Below are 22,134 nucleotides of genomic sequence, written 5' to 3'. Positions count from 1 at the left end.
AGCCTGAATGCATTACTTCCCCTTGCCACTGTAGGCCTCAAATCTTCACAGTAACCAATAAAAGTTGTGGCCTGTTTTTCTACACATCATTATTGCCACCTCTACACACTTACGATTTTGTGCTGTAAATGCAAAGATTTCATATCCAGTATAGCTTGTGAATCATCCAAAAATCAAGCTTGCCGGCCAGGGATCCTCTGGGGTACTCATAGACCCACATGGTGTCTTCAAAAGGCTGGGTGAATGTCATGCTGTAACAGTGTAGGCAATTATTTCATCAAACACAGCATTGGCATGGTTACATAATAATTAAGAGCGCAGTCCTAACCCCCCTACACTGAAGGGTGGAAACGGTTAGTTAGCACATTGGTGCTTCTCCGCTGGCGTCCAATGACAGACAAGAACACTGCTGGGGGGGGGGGTGCCACAGCAGAGGCCCCTGATGCACCTGGGCAGGCAGAAAGCCCCTGAACAGGACAAGACAGTAAAAAACCAAAGCCACTCCATTCCCCAGATGAGCCCATTACTGGAACTGGCAAAGCTAATTCCAACCCTCATCCCTTACTGTCACTGGCGACTGTAAATACATGGATCTATGGATGTATGAATTCTGTTCCTATCAGCAAATTATGCTAACATGTCCCGTTCACAACCTCAAATGCAAATGCAAGCAGGAACGTAATCCCCAGGGAATTTTGGCAATTTCCCGAACTTGCATTTGTGTTTGAAAGTGCGCTCTTGCACATGCATGCATTTGCCCCAAATCACATGTTCCTGCTTTAGCCTATGGAGGAAAATTTTGCTGTTGTTGCTGGGTTTTGTTGTTGCTTTTTATGGCTGTTTTGATTGCATTTGTTTTTATCACTTTCAGCATCTTAACGGTGATGTGTTTTATTGCTGTAACCTGCCGTAGAAGGGCTTCTGTCCCGAAAAGTGGCCAAGATATATTTTAAATAAATACATTAACATAAAATCAACATGTGCATTTTGGGGCAGGAAAAATGTGCATTTTTAAAGTGCACTTTTCCTGGTTGAAAAATGTGCACTTTTTCCAATTTGAAAAAAAAAACAAAAGAAAAAGCTCATGTTCAGGAACACAAACAAGGTTAAACAAGCTTCAAGGAAGAATTTGGAGAACCTCAAAGAATTTGAACATTGCATGTACACTCATCCCTAGGTCTGCCAGGCTAACAGACTGGTGAACCCCTCCCTTTTGCCCTGGTTGGTGGAAGACAGCAAAGCTGGGGATGAGGAGAACTTGTCACTTCCCACTGGCCACAGTTAGGATTGCTCTGTCTCTTTCTAATTTTACTACATCCAGTAAGAGAGAGAGAGAGAAGACACCCAATGAAAAAAGTAGAGAGCAAGACACTCTAACAATTTAGAGACATCCATGGTGTGCTATCTCCGCCGCCCCCCTAATTCAATACAATGATGAGTGTTCTCATAGAATGGCTATGACTCAATGAAAGGGTCAGAATGTATTAGTATGGGTCAGGAAACATGTCATGATGCTACCAGACCATGTAACTCATTAAGGATGCAATCCTATTGAGACAGGCGGCCGCCTCCAAAATCAGAGGTGACCACATATCCAAAGCAAGGCAGGAGAAGCATGGGGGCGATCATTCCCTCAGCACTCCTCCTGCCCTGCATTTTTGGCTAGACAGCCAATTGTGGCTGTCTAGCTGTGGGAGCACAGAGTGGGCAATGTGTCAGGCAGGCAGCTCTGCCCTCCCCATCCCGGAACACCCCAGCCATGCCCCTTTTTGGTTGGTCTGCGCTCCTCTTGCAAGCATGGAGGATGGGGCTGTTCTGCGCTGCCTCCGAAGCAGCGCAGAAGTGAGGGAAGGTCGGTTCTGCAGGAAATGGCCTTGGACTGCAGGCTCTGAGGTTGGTTCCCAGAAAACAACGTATCTTATCGCTGTCAAGCCACTGTCTAGCAGCCATAGGATTGTTCCCTAGGGATGAAAGAGAATTCCGCCATGGATTCCACCATGGATTCCCCAGAATCCATGGTGGAATGGCCTCCTGCCCCCCACCCCCCGCGGAATCCCCCCGGGATGGAACTTACCTGGGGCGGATGCGGCGGATGTAGGGATGGCGGAGAATTTCTCCCCGAAACTTCGGGGGGCCGAGCGCCAACGTGTTCGGCCCCTCGAACAAGTTTCGGGGAGAAATCCTCCGCACCCCCCCGCCCCCTGCGCCCCCCCCGGGATGGGACTTACCTTCGCCGAATGTCCCTCCCGGTGGCGGGTCCGTCCGGCAGTTCAGCGGGTGTTCGTGCGGGGCGGGAGCGGCAGCCGGTCTTTCGACCGGCTGCCGCCGCCGCCATTCCAATAAAATAAAAAAAAAACGCCCCCTGATAGGCTACGTGACGATTCACGTAGCCTATCACGGCTAGATCTGCAAAGTCAGCCGTGATAGGCTACGTCAATCGTCACGTAGCCTATCACGGGTGACTTAAAAAAAAAAAAAAAGTGCGTACGGCTAATGGCGGCCCCCATAGGGAGCCGCCATTCGCATTCCTTATTTGGTCCCTGTAATCTACATAAAGATTTACATAGACTACGGCGAAAATAAGGGCAACGCTATTTGCGTTGCCCTTATTTTCTCCGTAGTCTACGTAAACCTTTACGTAGACTACAGCGACCAAATAAGGAATGGGAATGGCAGCTCCCTATGGGGGCCGCCATTATCCGTATGCGCTTTTTTTTAAGTCACCCGTGATAGGCTACGTGATGATTGACGTAGCCTATCTCGGCTGACTTTGCAGATCTAGCCATGATAGGCTACGTGAATCGTCACGTAGCCTATCAGGGGGCGTTTTTTTTTTTAAACTTTCGAGTTCGCAGCCGGGCGAGGCGGGAAGCCTCCCCCCCAGCCTGAATTTCGGCCGGAGCGAGGCGGGAAGCCTCCCCCCCGGCCTGAACTTTGCAGGGGGAGCAGCGAAGTGCCTCCCCCCCACCGCGAACATCCTTCGAGGACAGGTAAGGGACTTTCGTCCACCCCTAGGTGGATGCAGCAGATGCAGCGGCGGTGGCTCCAGCGGTTGGTCTCCTGGCCGGCCATTTGCGTTGCAGCTGTGATAAGCTACGTAAGTATTTACATAGCCTATCACAGCTACCCCCCCCAAAATCAGCGTAAGCAAATGGCGGTGGCTACGGAGGCCGCCATTTGCGTTCCCTATTTTTTGCTGTTTTAGCCTATGTAAATATTTACATAGGCTATTATGGCGAAAAAAAGGGGAATGCAAATAGCGTAGTGGACGCTATTTGCGTTCCTTTTTTTTCTCCGTAATAATGTGGCCGTAGCCGCCGCCATTTGCGTACGCTGTTTTTTTTGGGGGGAGGGGCTGCCATGATAGGCTACGTAAATACTTACATAGCCTATCATGGGCCAGCGTAGGGACGCCAATGGCGTCCCCTAAACAGTACGCCATTTGCGCCCATAGCAGCCCGTCCGCGGCCAGAACTCCAGCTGTGGATGGTCCTGGCCCCCTGTTCCGCGTAGCCTCCATGGAGCGGAGCCGGCCAGGCAGGATTCCGGGGGAGGGAAACCGGATCACCTCCCCCCCCATCGAGGATTCTGGGGGGAGGGATGGAGCATCTCCCCCCCACCGTGAAAACATCCGCGAAAAGGTAAGTAACTTTCGTACATCCCTATTGCTCCCTCAAAGAAGGATACATGGTATGATTGCACCCTTCTTTTTTGCCGTGATAGGCTATGTAAGTATTTACGTAGCCTATCATGGCAAAAGGAAACAACGCAAATGGCAGCCACTATGCTGGCCCCCATTTGTGGCCACAGCAACCTGGCAGCAGCCGGGAGACCAGCCGGAGCCACCGCTGCTGCCACATCTGCCGCCAGGTAAGCTCCATTCTGGGGGGATTCCGTGGGGTGGCGGGCGGGAGGCCATTCTGCCACGGATTCCAGGGGGGCAGATTCTAAAGAATTCAGCCTCATTGGAGTCCGTGGAGGAATTCTCTGACATCCCTAGTGTGAAAGCTGGTGTCTAACTAAGTTCTGATCCACACATTAGTCCATGAACTGTGGGTCAAGTCAGCTTGTATCAGAATCTGAAAATATCACATTCTTCAAGCATCCATACATTAGCATGGTCCCAAGTTGACCAAGAAGTCATCCCTATTTCATAAACTCTTGTGAGGGCATCTATTTGACCATTGCTGGAAGCAAGATGCTGGGCCACATACACCTTTGGTTTGATCTAGCAGGGCATCAAGACCAATGATGGCAATTAGGATGTTGCGGGAGTCCAAGAGGGGGATGGAGTCAGGAGGACTCCCACTGCTCAGCATCCCAGATTCCATGATCAACAGAAAATTATATATATAATTTTCTTAACATGGGACTGCGGATTTTTTCGAAGTGAAGGCCTCTAGCCACTGCCATCTTCATTTCCTATGAATGCCTCTGGCCCACATGTGGGGCTCTTAGACATTCTTAGGAAATGAAGATCGTGGGCAGTTGCGGGCCAATGCTTTCTTCTGCATAGGGATGGGGGAGAAATCCTCCACGGACCCAGTGAGGCCGGTTTCAAAAGATACATTGCCATATCACTGGCTGGGCGGATTGACTGCGGATGCAAATGGCTGCACTTAGCTTAAATTAAGACCTTTACAGCCGCAAATGGCATAGTGGACACCATTTGCATCCCTGCTTTTTCATGCGATAGGCTATGGAAATATAGGCTACACAGAATCACTGTGAAGCAGAGCCGGCCAGGTAGGATTCCGGGGGGAGGGACAGATCACCCCCCCCCACGGGCACCCCACGGACCTGGAGGTAAGTATTTTGTACATCCCTACTTCTGCAGGGCTCCCTTGGTAGCAAGACAATGAAGAGGAAAAGGAAAAAGGGACTCCTGTCATTTCTCTCTGGTAAGCTGGGGAGGGGGGCTAATGAGAGAATAGTGGGGCTAGGGAGAGTATTGCAAGGGGGCTAGGAAAAGCAGCAGTAAGCCAACTTGGATGTTGTCTGTGAAACTGGTTTCTGCTGGTGCCGGAAACTCAGTTCAAAGGAGTTGTTTAGTATTTTGGAGCTCAGTCCTCACCTCTGACTTGTACTAAGTTTGGGGGGGCAGGTGATTTGTCCCTTCTGCCTAGGGATGGCGCAGGCACCCACTTCAGTCCAGGAATCTGGAGGAGCCACCCCTGCCCGCACCCCTGAGCCCTGCTCGCTGATCCCCTGCCCTCGCTCACCTCCTGCCCGTGCTCAGCAATTGGCCTGCACTCACCCCAGTGGCCTCATCGAGCTTCACGGCCACCATTTTTTTAGAAATAAAATACAATTGCAAAAATGTCTATGTTTGTGCACATGGAAAAATGCGCATTTTGCGAAAGCGCATATTAGCATATGTGCAAAAGTGCGCATTTTTAAAATGTGCATTTTTGCACACACACAACTGTGTGCCTTCACAAAAATGAGCATTTTGCACATGAGAATATGCACATTTGCAAAATGCATGTTTTTGCGCATACAAACATCTGCACATTTTTTGGGATCACCATTTTATTTTTCAAAAAAATGGTGACCACAGAGCTCAATGAGGTGACTGGGGTGAGTAAAGGCTGCTTGTCAAGCATGGGAGGGACTCGAGCATGGTCCGGGGACCAGCGAGTGGGGGCAGGGCCTAAGCGGGCATCCGGAGAACCCGTACGGGGATGAATTCATACATTCCTACTTCTGACAAGCCACTCATGCCATGGCAGCCATTTGGTGGTGGTGCCCAGGACAGTTTGTCAAATAGGCTAATGTACCTACCAGGCCAGCTGCAAAAGATTCCCTGCCCTTGTTCTAGATGGTCCCTTCCATGTAACCACTTGGTAAGCTAGTTGTCTGTATTGTTCTGCCAAGTGGTGAGAAGAATCATACCACTCTTCCTGTTTCCCTGCATTTTTGATCAAATACAGAAGTGTGGCAAGATTTTCCTAATCATTAGTTATATGGGAGAACCCATAGCTCAGTGGTAGAAAAAATATCTTTCATGCAGAAGATCCAAGGTTCGATCCCCTTAGAAGATTTTGGCTAGCAGGGTTGGGAAAGACCTCTGCCTGAGACCCTGAAGAGCCACTACCACATCTAACCAATAGTCTGACTCAATAGAAGACCCCTTCATATATACATACACAAAATAGTAAGCTACCATTTGGCAATTACATATCGGTATTCATTCACCATTGTTGAAAATGGTGTTGTAAAAAAATGAGTGTCTAAAAAAAAAATGTTTATTAAACATGAGGAACGTTTGTGAATATTTCTACTCACAAACAGAGGAACATCTGTTAGATGCATACAGCAATTAGTAAATGATCAACAGAAAAGAAAGGGGATCCACTAATAAGGAAGGGTGAATTTCCTGACCTTTCCAACACAATATTGTCAAAATGTATATTGACTCATGCCTGCAAATGATCTCATTATGGAGTCAGTGGAAGAGTGCCCAGTAATTTCAGAAAGCTTTGTAATCATCTTATGGAGAAAGAACTATTTCTAGGTTTATTTACAGCAGAACGACCTCAACCTGTTTGTGTAGATCAGGGGTGGGAGCCTCAGACCCTCCTTGGGTCCCAATCTTGCCTGCTGGGGTTTCCCAGAAGGCTCCACTTCCTTCCCCTGGTTCCACCCCCTTTCTCCCAGCCACTGATGGTTTGGTGGTTTTCCAGCTTTTGTACATATTTCCCCCCATTTTAAAAAGGTTGAAATGCCCCTCCTAAAACTTAATTACTGGCAAAAAGATATTTCACATGAATTCTGCCCTCAGGCTGAAAGAGGTTCCACAGCCCTGATGTAGATATAGGACTGCCTATATTCATAATTTTGTAGACCAAACATATTTTGGGAGCCCTTTAAGTAAAGAATATTGTGGGCAGAATCCGTCTACATTCTCTACAGAGTCATATGCTTAAACGAAGTTAAATCAGTCCTTTCTTTGGAAATAATAATAATAACAATAACAATAATAATAATAATGTAGAGCATGTGTTTTGCATGTAGAAGGCCCTGGGTTCAATCGTGGGTGAACATGGGGGAGGATACACTTTACCAGTATCCATCTGAACATCTAGCCCAGGCTGTGCAACCGTCTCACCAAGAGGGGAAAAATGAGGCTAAATTCTAGACCATGTTTGAGGATATTTATGAAAAATCCTTTCCCTGTATCTGTGTACCTATTGTTCAAATCTCATGACATTTTATGGAGCCAATCATCATGAGTGTCAAAATAGAACAAGCAAGATTATGAGCAGTGAGTTTCTGATCTTCTCTAGAACAGAGAGAATGTGATTGTTAAATTAGGACTTGTAGTTTGAAAGACAGAGAGATTTGTGCTTCCCTATGTAACATGCTTTTTCAAGAACTACCAGTCCCAGAGTTTTTTGTGCCTAGGCACAAGGGAGAGAGAGCTGGTGGGAGGGAGAAAGGGCCATAATAATCAGGGACATGGATCTTAATCTTAGGGACAGTGAAAGCCATGATGCTGGTAGAATCTACAGGTCCAAAATATATGTACATAAATGTCTAGTTCACATAAACACAAATATCATATTGCCATGTCTGGAGATATATATATATCAGGCATCCAGAAATGTAAGATGGTAAACAGGGGGTGATTAAATGAAGCTAAAGGACACCAATTAATCCTCCAGTTTTTCAAGACAAACAAGGCTTTTCTGCAGCCTAGGAAAGAAGATGAACAAAAACAAGGTGAAAAGAATTTCATATAGAGACCATGTCCATAGCAATTGATGATGAAGAAAAGCTGTCAGGTGCATCATGCAATGCTTTCAAAAGATAGACAGGAAATATGTCAGGATGAAAGGCCTTTCCCAAACTGCTGGCCTCCAGATGTGTGGGAGTACAACCCCTTAGAGCAGTGACAATCCTGGCTTGTCTGATGGGAGTTTTAGTCAGAAGGCATCAGGTTGGAGAAGGCTTTTCATCCTAATATTATATTTCCTATTTATCTTTTGAAAGCATTATACTGGGGTTGTGTGATCCATTTGGCAGCTTTTCTTCCTCATAACCCATTTCTGGCTATTTTCATGTAAAAAGGTAAAGGTGTCCCCAACCTAGTGTCTGACTCTAGGGTGTGGTGCTCATCTCCATTTCTAAGCCGAAGAGCCAGCGCTGTCCGATGACACTTCTGTGGTCATGTGGCCGGCATGACTGAACACCGAGGTGCACGGAACGCTTTTACCTTTTCCGCTGAAGCGGTACCTATTTATCTACTTTCAGTTTCTTGCTTTCGAACTGCTAGGTTGGCAGGAGCTGGGACTGAAGACAGGAGCTCACTCCGTCACGCGGCACTTGGGTCTCGAACTGCTGTCCTGCCGACCTTCCAGTCTGCAGTTCAGCGTCTTAACCTGTAAGCCACCGTGGCCCCATTTTCATGTAGGTAATTTTATATTTAATTTATTTCTTTTAATTAAAAACAGGGCAAGTAGATATCCAGGATTGCTTATTTATTGGCAATGAGATCCTGGTTTTATATACATTCATCCATAATTTGCCTGGTTAAAAGATGGCAGGCCTGAGATATGTCAGAAATTGGGGATCAATAGAGCCTCAAAAAGCAATGGGTAAATACTGAGATTCTTTTGAAAAGTGAGAAGGGAACAACTAGGGATGCATAAGGAATTCATTTCAGTTTGTTTTTGCTGTATTCACATCTCCCAGAGCTAAATGCAGACTCAAACACAATCTGCGGTTGAAATCTGTACATTTCCGAGCTCATGATGTGATTTGTGGACTAAAAAAATGTGTCAGACAATATGCATACATTTGAAAAAATGTGCATGAAAAAATGTGCATGAAAAATTTGCACTTTTGAAAAATGCACAGAAAACACTACGGGAGAAAGGTGAATACATTTTTTAAAAGCACACAATTGATGCATACCTTTGGGAAAGATGTACAAAAGGTGTACAAAGGTGTACAAAACATGCATATGGAGTTTCATGCCATCAGGAAAAAACAACAAACAAAAATATCTCAGTCTGACCCAGATATGAGTCAGAATGAGCTTCAAGGTAGAATTCAGAGAATCTTGATGAGTTCACATGTTGCTGATTCACACAACCCTAGGAACAACAAGAATTCTCATTTTATGCTAGGCAGTTCTGCAAGGGGAATAGGCCTAGCTAGAAAAAGACACACACACCCCACCTGCCAAGGGATCAGAACATTATTTCTGAGAAATTTCAGATTTATTTATTTATTGCATTTATATCCCACCTTTTCTCCTCTTGCAAGGAACCCAAGGTGGTTTGCATTATCCTCCTCCTCGCTATTTTAGCCTCACAACAACAACCCTGTGAGGTAGCTTGGGCTGAGAGTCTGTGACTGGCCCAAAGTCATCCAGTGAGCTTCCATGGCAAAGTGGGGACTGTTTATTTATTCATTTATTTAAAACATTTCTATCCCGCCCTATATCATTAAGATCTCAGGGCGGCATACAGATAAAATCAATGTAAACAATATATATAAAATAAATAATTTAAACACTCAAAAACATATTAAACTATTAAACAAGCTAAAGCCAGTTAAAATCTAAAACAAAGAACAGTTAAAACAATGTGCCAGGGAATGCATTCAGCCCTCAAAGGGTTTGGTAAAAAGCCACATTTTTACTTGAAGCCAAAATGAGACCAATGTCAGTGCCAATTGGGCCTCCAAGGGGGAGGCATTCCACAACTGGGGTGCCACCGCAAAGAAGGCCCTCTCCCATGTCCCACCATAGTGCATGTCTCACACTAGTGGGACGCAGAGGAAGGCCCCTTCAACAGATCTCAGTTCTCAGGCAGCCATATATAGGGAGACACGATCCCTCAAATATCGAGGTCCCAAGCTGCTTAGAGCTTTAAATGTCATCACCAAAACCTTGAAAAACTAGAACCCGGATCTCCTAGCTCCCAGTCCAACACTCTAGTCACTATACCACACTGGCTAGATTAGACCTAGCTAGGACTCAGCAATTTTGAATCAGCCACCAACCTAAGCTTTGATGGGGTGGGTGGGTCCCTAAACAACAGATGGGATCTTGACATCAGTAGAATGTTCCACAGGTTTGAAGCATGTTCACCTTGGACTTTTGCAACTGAGGACTTTCTTGAATATCAGCTAGGGATAAAATAAAGTAGTCATCATCCATCCATTCCCACTACTACCTCATTTTTCAGACTGCATGAGTTAGGACTAGGCCAGAGAAATAGCTGATGGTACCCAGACCTAGGCCTGAGTCTCTGATATCAGTGGCTTGAGCTGGGATGTGGGAACCCGAAACACAGCCAACAAAATTAGGGGTGTCAGAGAATTTCTCGCCGAAACTTTGGGGGGCCGAGTGCCAACATATTCAGCCTCCCGAAGTAGTTTCGGGGAGAAATTCTCTGCACCCCCCCGCCCCCCGCACCCCCCCCCCGGGATGGGACTTACCTTTCCCGAATGTCGCTCCCGGTGGTGGGTCGCAGCGGCGGTTCGGCAGGGCTTCGACGGGGGCGGGGGCAGCAGCCAGTCTTTTGACCAGCTGCCGCCGCCACCATTCCAAGAAAAGTAGGGTTGGCGGAGAATTTCTCCCCGAAACTTCAGGGGGCCGAGCGCCAATGTGTTCGGCCCCCCGAAGAAGTTTCGGGGAGAAATTCTCTGCACCCCCCCGCCCCCCGCCCCCCCCCGGGACGGGACTTACCTTTCCCGAATGTCCCTCCTGGCGGCGGGTCCCAGCGGCGGTTCGTCAGGTCTTCGTCAGGGGCGGGGGCAGCAGCTGATCTTTCGACCGGCTGCCGCCGCCGCCATTACAAGAAAAGTAAAAAAAAACAAAACGCCCCCGTGATAGGCTACGTGACGATTAACATAGCCTATCATGGCTAGATTTGCAAAGTCAGCTGTGATAGGCTACATAAATCGTCACGTAGCCTATCACGGGTGACATAAAAAAAAAAAAAGTGCGTACGGCTAGTGGCGGCCCCCATAGGGAGCCGCCATTCACATTCCTTATTTGGTCACTGTAGTCTACGTAAAGATTACGTAGACTACGGCCGGGCGAGGCGAGGCGCCTCCTCCCCGGCCTGAATTTCGGCCAGGCAAGGCGGGAAGCCTCCCCCCCGGCCTGAATTTCAGCCGGGCGAGGCGGGAAGCCTCCCCTCCCTGGCCTGAACTTCGGGGGGAGCAGGGAAGCGCCTCCCCCCCACCGCGAAGCAAGCTGCAAGACCAGGTAAGTGACTTTCGTACACTCCTAAACAAAATGTGCTTCTGTGTTCGCTCAGGCAAGAGCAGAAGGCAAGGCTCCCCAAACTTATTATACCAAGCCAGAGGTTTAAATGCATCTGCCAATCATAAGGTCAGATAACGGAATATCCCCTTTGCAACTTCTGTACGTTAGTCCACAGTAAATCACTGCAATAGCTTCCCCATCAGTCACAGATGAGGGGTGGGAAACTTGTGTCCCTCCAGATGTTTTGGCCTACAATGCCCATCATCCCTCATCAACATTGTCTATTGGCTAGGGCTGATGGGAGTTGTGGGCCAAAAGATCTGGAGGAACACAAGTTGACCACCACTCCTGCCATAGACCTTTTGCCTCCTCTGGAGTCCCTGGCAGTTCCTCTTTTTATTATGATGATATTTAAAAAGCAACAGCAAGAAATTCTCTTGAAATGCACAGATGTTTGGGAATTTAATCTTGAATCAAGGTTATCTTGAGTCTTGCTGTGAAACTTGCACCCCCAGAAATCTCCTCCCAGGATCCTGAAACTGTTCTGTCTAACCCTTGCCTGTAACATGCTAACCCCATAATGCCATTCTGTATTCATCCATCATGCAAGGACACATTTAAAGAAAATTATGAACAGAATACAGATTTCCTTAAGAATAGGCTATTCCTTACTGTTTGCTCTTCTTTCCTGCAGGGTGATGGAGGCTGGTTTCTCTGGGGAGCTGGTGCCATCTGGGCCTGCACGCTCAGTTAGCACAATCTGACAGCTAGCAAGGTACTTTGGAGAAATTTCAATGTCTTGGCAAGTGGGAAGCATTCTGGATGGCATTGGCTGTGTTCTTACAAAGCACCTTGCTGTTCCTTAGCTTGATGTAGCTATTGCAATAGAAAAGCAAAATCTAGAAGAGGAGGCATAGAGAAGACAGGATGAGGTTGAACAGCTATGTGTATGTGTGTGTGTGTGTGTGTGTATGTGTGTATTTAGGGATGTGTCTTATGATGGTTGAGATTTCCCAGAAGTGAAGCACTTCCCCCTCTTCCATCCAAAGTACCAGCTTTTTCCTTGCCAAACATGGGCAGAGGCCATGTCAGGATAAGGTGTTTTATTGCTTACTTCTGACTACTGAGATTGATCTCATAGTAATTTGGCATGGCTCAAAGAAAGCATCACTATAAATGGCTTCCTCTGCACATTAAATAAGCTAATGACTATTTCCCAAAATTAATCTAGACCATCTCTGTTGTATTTAAGAATTAAGAACTTTTGCCAGCCACTTCCTTTAGGCTCCCTCTCTCCTTTTAATTCATAAAACAGCAACACCCTACTTGCATGATTTATCCATGATGAGTAAGCATGCATAAAGGTGGTGATGGGACATTTAGATGTCCTCAGTTGAAAGTCTGCATGGAGCTATGCATGTCCAACTCTACATGCCTGTGACTCTCTTCTGATGATCAAGAACAACCCTACTTTTTTTGCCTTTCCCAGCTATCTATCTATCTATCTATCTATCTATCTATCTATCTATCTATCTATCTATCTATTTTTATTTTATTTATTTACAATATTGATATACTGTTCCACATCAGAAGATTTTGGAGCAGTGAACAACAAAGATAAAGGAATAAAACACCAGGTTAAAACAATTAAAACATTTTTAAAAAAGACAAATTCCAATAAGATTGAATAAGTTCATATCTATTACATTGGTGATGCTATCTAGCCATCTCATCCTCAGCCATCCCCTTCTCCTTTTGCCTTCGATCTTTCCCAGCATCAGGGTCTTTTCCAGGGAGTTTTCTCTTCGCATTAGGTGGCCGAAATATTTGAGCTTCAGCTTCAGTATCTGTCCTTCCAATGAGCACTCAGGGTTGATTTCCTTTAGGATTGACTGATTTGACCTCCTTGCAGTCCAGGGGACTCGTAAGAGTCTTCTCCAGCACCACAGTTCGAAAGCATCAACTCTTCGGCGTTCAGCCTTCCTTATAGTCCAGCTCTCACAGCCATACATTACTACTCGGAAAACCATAGCTTTGATTATACAAATCTTTGTCGGCAAGGTGATGTCTCTGCTTCTTACTATGCTGTCTAGGTTTGCCATAGCTTTCCTCCCAAGAAGCAAGCGTCTTTTAATTTCATAGCTACAGTCACCACCATCTGCAGTGATGTTGGAGCACAAAAAAGTAAAATCTGTCACTGCTTCCATTTCTTCCCCTTCTATATGTCAGGAAGTGATGGGGCCAGATGCCATGATCTTCATTTTTTTAATGTTGAGTTTCAAACCAGCTTTTGCACTCTCCCCTTTCACCCTCAACAAGAGGCTCTTTAGATCCTCTTCGCTTTCTGCCATTAGGCTGGTATCGTCTATGTATCTGAGGTTGTTGATAATTCTCCCAGCAATCTTAATTCTGACCTGTGATTCATCCAACCCGGCGTTTCTCATGATGTACTCTGTATATAAGTTAAATAAGCAGGGCGACAATATGCAGCCTCGTTGTACTCCTTTCCCAATTTTGAACCAATCGGTTGTTCCATGTCCAGTTCTTACTGTTGCTTCTTGACCCTCATACAGGTTTCTTAGGAGACAGGTAAGGTGGTCTGGTACTCCCATCTCTTTACGAATTTGCCACAGTTTGTTGTGATCCAGGGGTTTAGTGTAGTCAATGAAGCAGAAATAGACGTTTTTCTGGAATTCTCTTGCTTTCTCCATGATCCAGAGAAAGTTGGCGATTTGATCTCTAGTTCCTCTGCCTCTTCGAAACCCAGCTTGTACTTCCGGTAGTTCTCAGTTCACATGCTGCTGAAGCCTAGCTTGTAGGATTTTGAGCATAACCTTGCTGGCATGTGAAATGAGTGCAATTGTATGGTAGTTTGAACACTCTTTGGCATTGCCCTTCTTTGGAATTGGAATGTAAACTGGCTGTTTCCAGTCTCGTGGCCACTGTAGAGTGTTCCAAATTTGTTGGCATATTGAGTCAGCACTTTAACAGCATCATTTTTAGGATTTTAAATATCTCAGCTGGAATACTGTCATCTCCGCTAGCTTTGTTGTTACTAATGCTTCCTAAGGCCCACTTGACTTCACTCTCTAGGATGTCCAGCTCAAGTTCAGTGACCACACTATCATGGCTCTCAGGGACATTCAGATCTTTCCTGTATAGTTCTTCTGTGTATTCTTTCCACCACTTCTTAATCTCATCTGCTTCTGTTAGGTCCCTGCCTTCTTTGTCCTTTATCATGCCCGTCTTTGCACAAAACGTTCCCTTGATATCTCTGATTTTCTTGAAGAGATCTCTAGTCTTTCCCATTCTATTGTTTTCCTCGATTTCTTTGCATTGTTAATTTAAGAAGGCCTTCTTTTCTCTCCTTGCTATTCTCTGGAAATCTGCATTCAGTTGGGTATCTCTTCCCCTTTCTCCCTTGCTTTTCGCTTCCCTTCTTTTCTCAGCTTCTTATAAAGCCTCGTCAGGCAGCCACTTTGCCTTCTTGCATTTCTTTTTCTTTGGGATGGATTGAGTTGCTGCCTCCTGAACAATGTTACGGACCTCCGTCCATAGTTCCTCATAGGGATGGGCGAAAGTCCCTTACCTGTACTTGAAGCTTGCTTCGCGGTGGGGGGGAGGCACTTCGGTTCTCCCCCCGAAGTTCAGGCGAGGGGGGGGAGGCACCCCGCCTTGCCCAGCCGAAATTCAGGCCGGGGCAGTAGGCGCCCCATCCCTCGCCGGCGAAATTCAGGCTGGGTAGAAGTGCCCTGTCTACCCGGCCACGAAAAAAAAAGTAAAAAACAAACAAACAAAAAACACACACCCGTGATAGGCTACGTAACGATTTACGTAGCCTATCATGGCTAGATTTCCAAAGTCAGCTGTGATAGGCTATGTAAATCGTCACGTAGCCTATCACGGGTGACTTTGAAAAAAAAAAAGGCGCGTACGCAAATGGCGGCTCCCATGTGGACCGCCATTTGCGTTCCTTATTTTGGCACGTCTAGTCTACATAAAGATTTACGAAGACTACGGCAAAAATAAGGGCAACGCAAATAGCGTTCCCTTATTTTCACCGTAGTCTACGTAAATCTTTACATAGACTAGACGTGCCAAAACAAGGAACGCAAATGGCGGCGCCCATGGGCCACCGCCATTTGCGTACGCGCTTTTTTTTTTCCCAAAGTCACCCGTGATAGGCTACGTGACGATTTACGTAGCCTATCACGGCTGACTTTGGAAATCTAGCCGTGATAGGCTACGTAAATCGTTACGTAGCCTATCACGGGTGTGTGTTGTTGTTTTTTACCGCACTTTTTTCTTTTTGCAATGGCAGCGGCGGCAGCCGGTTGGGAGACCGGCCGCCGCCCCCGCCCCTGCCTAACCGCCGCCGAACCGCCACCGGGACCCAGCGCTGAGAGGGACATTCGGCCATGGTAAGTCCCATCCCGGGGGGGGGCGGGGGGCAGGCAGAGAATTTCCCCAACACTTTTGGGGGGCCAAATGCCTCGGCGCTCGGCCTCCCGAAGATTCGGGGAGAAATTCTCCGCCATCCCTAGTTCCTCAGGCCTTCGTCTATCAGGTTTAATCTCTTAAATCTATTCCTCACCTCCACTGTATATTCATAAGAGATATGTTTTAGGTCATACCTGAATGGTTTAGTGGTTTTCCCTACGTTCTTCAATTTAAGCTGAAATTTTGCAAGAAGCAGCTCATGATCTGAGCCACAGTCAGCTCCAGGTCTTGTTTTTACTGACTGTATAGAGTTTCTCCATCTTTGGCTGCAAAGGACATAATCAATCTGATTTCGATATTGACCATCTGGTGATGTCCATGTGTAGAGTCGCCTCTTGTGCTGTTGGAAAAGAGTGTTTGCTATGATCAGCATGTTCTCTTGACAAAACTCTATTAGCCTTTGTCCTGCTTCATAGGTCATGCTTGCCTGTTATCCCGGTGATTTCTTGACTTCCTACATTAGCATTCCAATCCCCTATGATGAAGAGGACATCTTTTTTTGGTGTTAGTTCTAGAAGGTGTTGTAGGTCTTCATAGAACCGATCAACCTCAGCTTCTTTGGCCTCAGTGGTTGGGGCATAGACTTGAATGACTGTGATGTTGAATGGTTTGCCTTGGATTCGTAATGAGATCATTCTATCGTTTTTGAGATTGTACCCCAGTAATGCTTTTCCCGCCCTTTTGTTGACTATGAGTGCTACTCCATTTCTTCTAAGGGATTCTTGCCCACAGTAGTAGATCGATATAGTGGTCATCTGAATTAAATGCACCCAAGCTTGTCCATTTTAAAGTGTCCTTTCAGCTTTGGCCCAGCCGCTTCACTCTTTCTGGCGCTACTTGGAAATTCCCTCTGCTCTTCCCCAGTAGTATACTGGACACCTTCCAACCTGAGGGGCTCATCTTCCGGCGTCATCTCTTTTAGCCTTGTGATACGTTCCATGGGGTTTTCTTGGCAAGAATACTGGAGTGGGTTGCCATTTCCTTCTCCAGTGGACCACATTTTGTCAGAACTCTCCGCCATGACCTGTCTGTCTTGGGTGGCCCTGCATGGTATAGCTTTTGGCTTCACTGAGTTACGCAAGCCCCTTTTGCCACAACAAGGCAGTGATCCTTAAACTAAGGCCTTTATGGCCGCAAATTGCATCTGGGACACCATTTGCGGCTGTGCTTTTAATTAACGCGATAGGCTATGCAAATATCTGCATAGCCTATCACGTAAAAGCAGGGACGCAGGGACGTCCCTGCTTTTACATGATAGGTTACACATATATTTGCATAGATATTTACATGATAGGCTACGCAGATATTTGCCTGACCTCCAAATGCAGGGAACTCCACAGGAAGGGGGGCACCATGTTAAGGGAGAGCCCTTTAGGTGTGCAATTCTAAGCATGTAAGCTCCATTCAGACATTCAACTGAGCATCAGTAGGTTGGGGGCAGGGCTTGCTCCAAACAATCCAGCTCCCCCCTCCCACACATATTCACAGTGACCTATATTGCATGAGCAGAATGTCAGACCTCCAACCCAGTTCAGAGAACACCTACCCAACTTTTTTGTCTTATCAGTTTAGTCTTCCAGGGGAATTGTACAATTTAATATTACATGTTCTAATTTTACATGTCCTCGATATGTGCATTTTGTATTCTGGAGTCTTTTGGAGCCAGACTACTACATGCTATGCTCGTAGAGTGTTTAGATATTGTGCTTAGGACTACACACACTTCTGTTTTCATGAACTCCCTCGTGACCTGTTTCCCATTGTTAAGATTTCTTAGCCCCAAACCTAAGTGATTTTCTATATAGTTCAGAGGGAAAGTTTCTGGGGGATGATAAAGGGAAAAGGTGCTTGTTTCCTGTTTCTGTAATATCTCTGTATTATGCATGGTGTGCATCCTATTCAACTGTAATCTTCATTTCCAGGACAGGTTAGTATAATCTCTTAGGGGATTTCACTGCTGTTTCTCCCTTCTCCCCCAATGAACTTCATAGTTTCCAGATGCCTCTGACCATGCTCAGAACTCATCAGGTTGTTTGCCTGCCAGCCCCTTTTCTCTTCCTTTAATTTACTAATAATTTACTAAGATATTTCTGTATACGTAGGAAGTTTCACCAAGTAGGCAAAAACCACCACTACCTTGTCTGGAGGTGGCCCTATTTTGCTGCCCAGCTGATCAGTGTCTCCCAGAACAGAACATGGACACAAAGCAATTCGCATTTGGAAATCAATATATTTCCAAGCTTGCGATGCATTCTGCCAAACAAAGAAAGGGGAAAAAATGTGGCTGTTAACATGCACACATTTGAAAACTGTACAAAGGAAACTGCAGCCACATCAAAACTGTGTACAAACACACTTTAGACAATGGGTGCATTCATACAAAAATGTGTGCATTTGAAACATATACTGAGCAATGCAGGCCTTTGAAAAATGCACACAAACTACATTAAAAATATGTGGGGTGGCAGGGTGGGGGTGGGGAGCATGCATGGAATGAGGACAGATCTGTCCATTCCTATTTTAAGTTGCTGAGGCCTGAAACCATGGACAAGGTCCGTTTGACCATGTGTACTTGACCTTTATCCTTCATGGTTATGTAATCAGGAGGGGATGTCTGTCTGAGTCCAGGAGGTTGGGAGCCTTTTCCTTAAGAGAAGTGATGGTACTGGTTTCTTTTAAAAATAATGAAACTACTCCCCAAGAAACCTAAACTGGATCCAGAAGATATAAACCACTACAGGCTGGTTGCCTTTCCTGGATAAGGTAGTCAAACGGGTAGTCACCGGGCAATTCCAGACACTCCTGGATGAAACCGTTTTTTGTTTTTTCCCCAGACTGGGCTCCGGACCTGGCTTTGGAACTGAAACTGCTTTGATTGCCCTGTGGGATGACGTTTGCTAAGAACAAAATGTTGATTCTCTTGAACTTATTGGGGGCTTTTATACCATTGACCATGGCATTAGGGATGTACGAACCTGATGTCTGGTCCAAGCAGGGTCTGCAGTGAAGAAATCCGGGCTGCCTGGGGCCTCACAGATTTCTGCAGAGCCTTACTGCATCTGCCATAGTTCTTGGGGAGACTCTTTGGCTATCTAAAAGGCTTATCACTGGAAAATTACGGCCATAAATTGTGTAGTCTACAGCACTGGTGGCCGTAAAGTGCTTCCTTCTAGGTAAATTGCAACAGTTTACATGACAAAATTTATATGGCAATATTTAATATATAGAGGGCTGCCTTTGAAAACAATTTGGGAAATTCAGCGTGTCCAATTTAAGGTGGCAATATAGTTAACACAGACTGACAGATATAATCATATTACAATTACACCACTGCTTTGCCATCTGCAGTGGCTTCCAGTACATTTCTGGGCCCATTTCAATGTGCTGGTGCTAAACTTTAAAGTCCTAAATGTCTTGAGGCCAGGTTTTCTGAAGGATCGTATCCTCCCATACATGCCTAGCCAAATCTTTGAACAGCCATGCCAAAGGAGGTCTGGAAGGTTAGAACCAGAGAAAGGGCCTTTTTGGTATTACTAGTAATGAAATGCTCTCCCCAGAGAGACCTACCTAAAACCTACATTATGATATTTTGGGCATCAGATGAAGACCTTTAAAAAAAATTCCCCAGGCTTCAATCTTAAATATTTTAGTACTTTTTAATATCAGATCTGTTCTCTGCTGCTAGTTCATTTTATTTACATGTCACGGTGTAACAAATGTTCTCAGGACAGCTCACATAAAATTACTACTACAACTACTACTGTTTTAAAAGAACAGATATAATAATACAAATCTAAAAATCTAAAAATCGAAGATGCCTGGGAGAGGAGAAATATCTTTGCCTTGTGCTGAAAAGATAACTGTGTGGGTACCAGGTGCCCACACAGGGAAAAACGTTCCTAAGGATGTACAGATTTTGTTAAATCTGTTCTCTCTGTGCTTCACAGATTGACAGGTGCCATTCATTCTGTCATCCACTTGCTGATGGGAGCAGATTATCCTCAATTTTCTTTGTATTTGTGAACTTGAACTTGCATTTGTGATGGAAAATGTGCACTTGACGCAAACGTGTGCTTACCAAAATGTGCAAATCACCCCAAAATATTAATTTGCATGCTTCAGCCTATGGGGGAAATTGTGCATTTGTAGTTGGTTACACACACACACACACATATATATATATACTGTGTGTGTGTATAATTACTTTGACATTTTTGTAGTTATGTATGACTAAATTTGTGTGCAAATCCATAAAGTCTTTCTTTCTTTCTTTCTTTCTTTCTTTCTTTCTTTCTTTCTTTCTTTCTTTCTTTTAAGGTCTGCACCAGTCTGCAGTACTTGAAAAAAACTTTTCTGCTGTGGAATCTGAAGGTCAGAGTCAGAGAAATCTGAACTCATTTGAATCCATTGCAGATTTCTCCAGTGTTCCTAGCATTCTATAAGCAGGTGCCACAACCAAGAACACCCTCCTTCTTGTAACCACCTGCCTAATATCATTTGACAGGGGCACCCAGAGGAAGGCCTCTGAAGATGACCTAAGGGTTGGTACAGATATGTATGGAGGGTAAGGAGAGACATGATAGAGGTCTACAAAATTATGCATGGTGTGGAGAATGTGGATAGGGAGGTATTTTTCTCCCTCTCTCAAAACACTAGAACCTGGGGTCATCCTATGAAACTGATTGGTGGGAGATTCAGGACAAATAAAAGGAAGTCCTTCTTCACACAGCACATAGTTAAACTATGGAAATCACTACCACAGCATGTAGTTATGGCCACCCATTTGGATGCCTTTAGAAGGGGGTTGGACTAATTCCTGGAGGAAAAGGCTATCCATGACTACTAGTCTTGATGGCTATGTACTACCTCTAGTACCAGAGGCAGTAAGCCTATGTGCACCAGTTGCTGGGGAACATGGGTGGGAGGCTGCTGATGCTCTCATGCCCTGCTTGTGGGTTCCTGGCCGACAGCTGGTTGGCCACTGGGTGAACAGAATGCTGGACTAGATGGAACCTTGGTCTGATCCAGCAGGGCTCTTCTTATGTTCTTATATATGGGAGGATACATTATTTAGCTACTCTGTCCCCACTCAACTTAGAGCTTTAAAAGTAAACACCAGGATATTGAATTGGATCTCAAAATAGATTGCATGTCAGTGCAGTTGGAAAAACACAGGTGTCACATATTTGTATCAACGATTCTCAGTTAATAGTGTGGTAGTTCTATTTTGGACTAACTGAAGTTTCTGAACAGTTTTCAAAATGTAGCCCCCCATATATTGGTTTAATTCTGTTGTTGGTTTTATTCCCTTATACAGTTTATGTTCATGTTGTAGTTCTCTATTTTATGGTTTTAATTTTTTATTCATAAACTGTCCAGAGAATGTGGGTTATTTATTTATTTATTTATTTATTGCATTTATATCCCACCATTTTTCCCCCTCCAAGTAACCAAAGCAGCATATATAATCCTCCTCCTCTCCATTTTATCCTCACAACAACCTTGTGAGATAGGTTGGGCTGAGTCTGTGACTGGCCCAAAGTTACCTAGTGAGCTTCCATGGGCGAGTGGGGACTAGAACCCAGATTTCCTGATTCCCATGCCACTACACCACACTGAGTATGAATAAATAACACAGATTATTTATAACACAGATTGCAATTATATTATATATATATATATATATATATATATATATATATATATATATACACACACACACACACACACACACACACTCCCTAGCCAGAGAGGTTCACCTAGGGATGTACGAAAGTCACTTACCTTTTCGTGGATTCTGTTCATGGTGGGGGGGGAGGCGTTCCATCCCTCCCACCGGAATCCTCAACGGGGGGGAGGCGTTCCGTCCCTCCCACCGGAATCCTCGACGGGGGGGAGGCGATCTGGTCCTCCCCCTCTGGAATCCTCGACGGCTGGCTGTGCTCCATGGCGGCTCCGTGGAGCAGCTGGCCAGGCCCAGGCCAGGGCCATCCGCAGCTGGATTTCTGGCTGTGGAGGCCTCTGGGTAAAAAAAAAAAATGGTGGCGGCTATGGCCGCTGCCATTTGCGTTCCTTATTTTTCGCCGTCTTAGTCTACATCAATATTTACATAGACTAAGACAAAGAAAAGAAAGGGGAACACAAATAGCGTAGCGGGCACTATTTGTATTCCCCTTTATTTTCACCGTCTTGATCTATATAAATTTTTATGTAGACTAAGATGGCCAAAAATAAGGAACGCAAATGGCAGCCACCATAGCCGGCACCATTTGCGTACGCGTTTTTTTTTTTTAACCCAGCAGTGATAGGCTCTGTAAGTCTTTACGTAGCCTATCACATCTATGTTAAAAAAAAAAAAAAAGACAAGACTGCAAATGGCGGCGGCAGCCGGTCAAAAGACCAGCCGC

The sequence above is a fragment of the Heloderma suspectum genome, chromosome 6 (genome assembly GCF_057233095.1).
Source record: "Heloderma suspectum isolate Gila_16-S chromosome 6, 16-S_ref, whole genome shotgun sequence".
Lineage (NCBI taxonomy): Eukaryota > Metazoa > Chordata > Lepidosauria > Squamata > Helodermatidae > Heloderma > Heloderma suspectum.
This window is presented reverse-complemented; position numbering follows the sequence as displayed.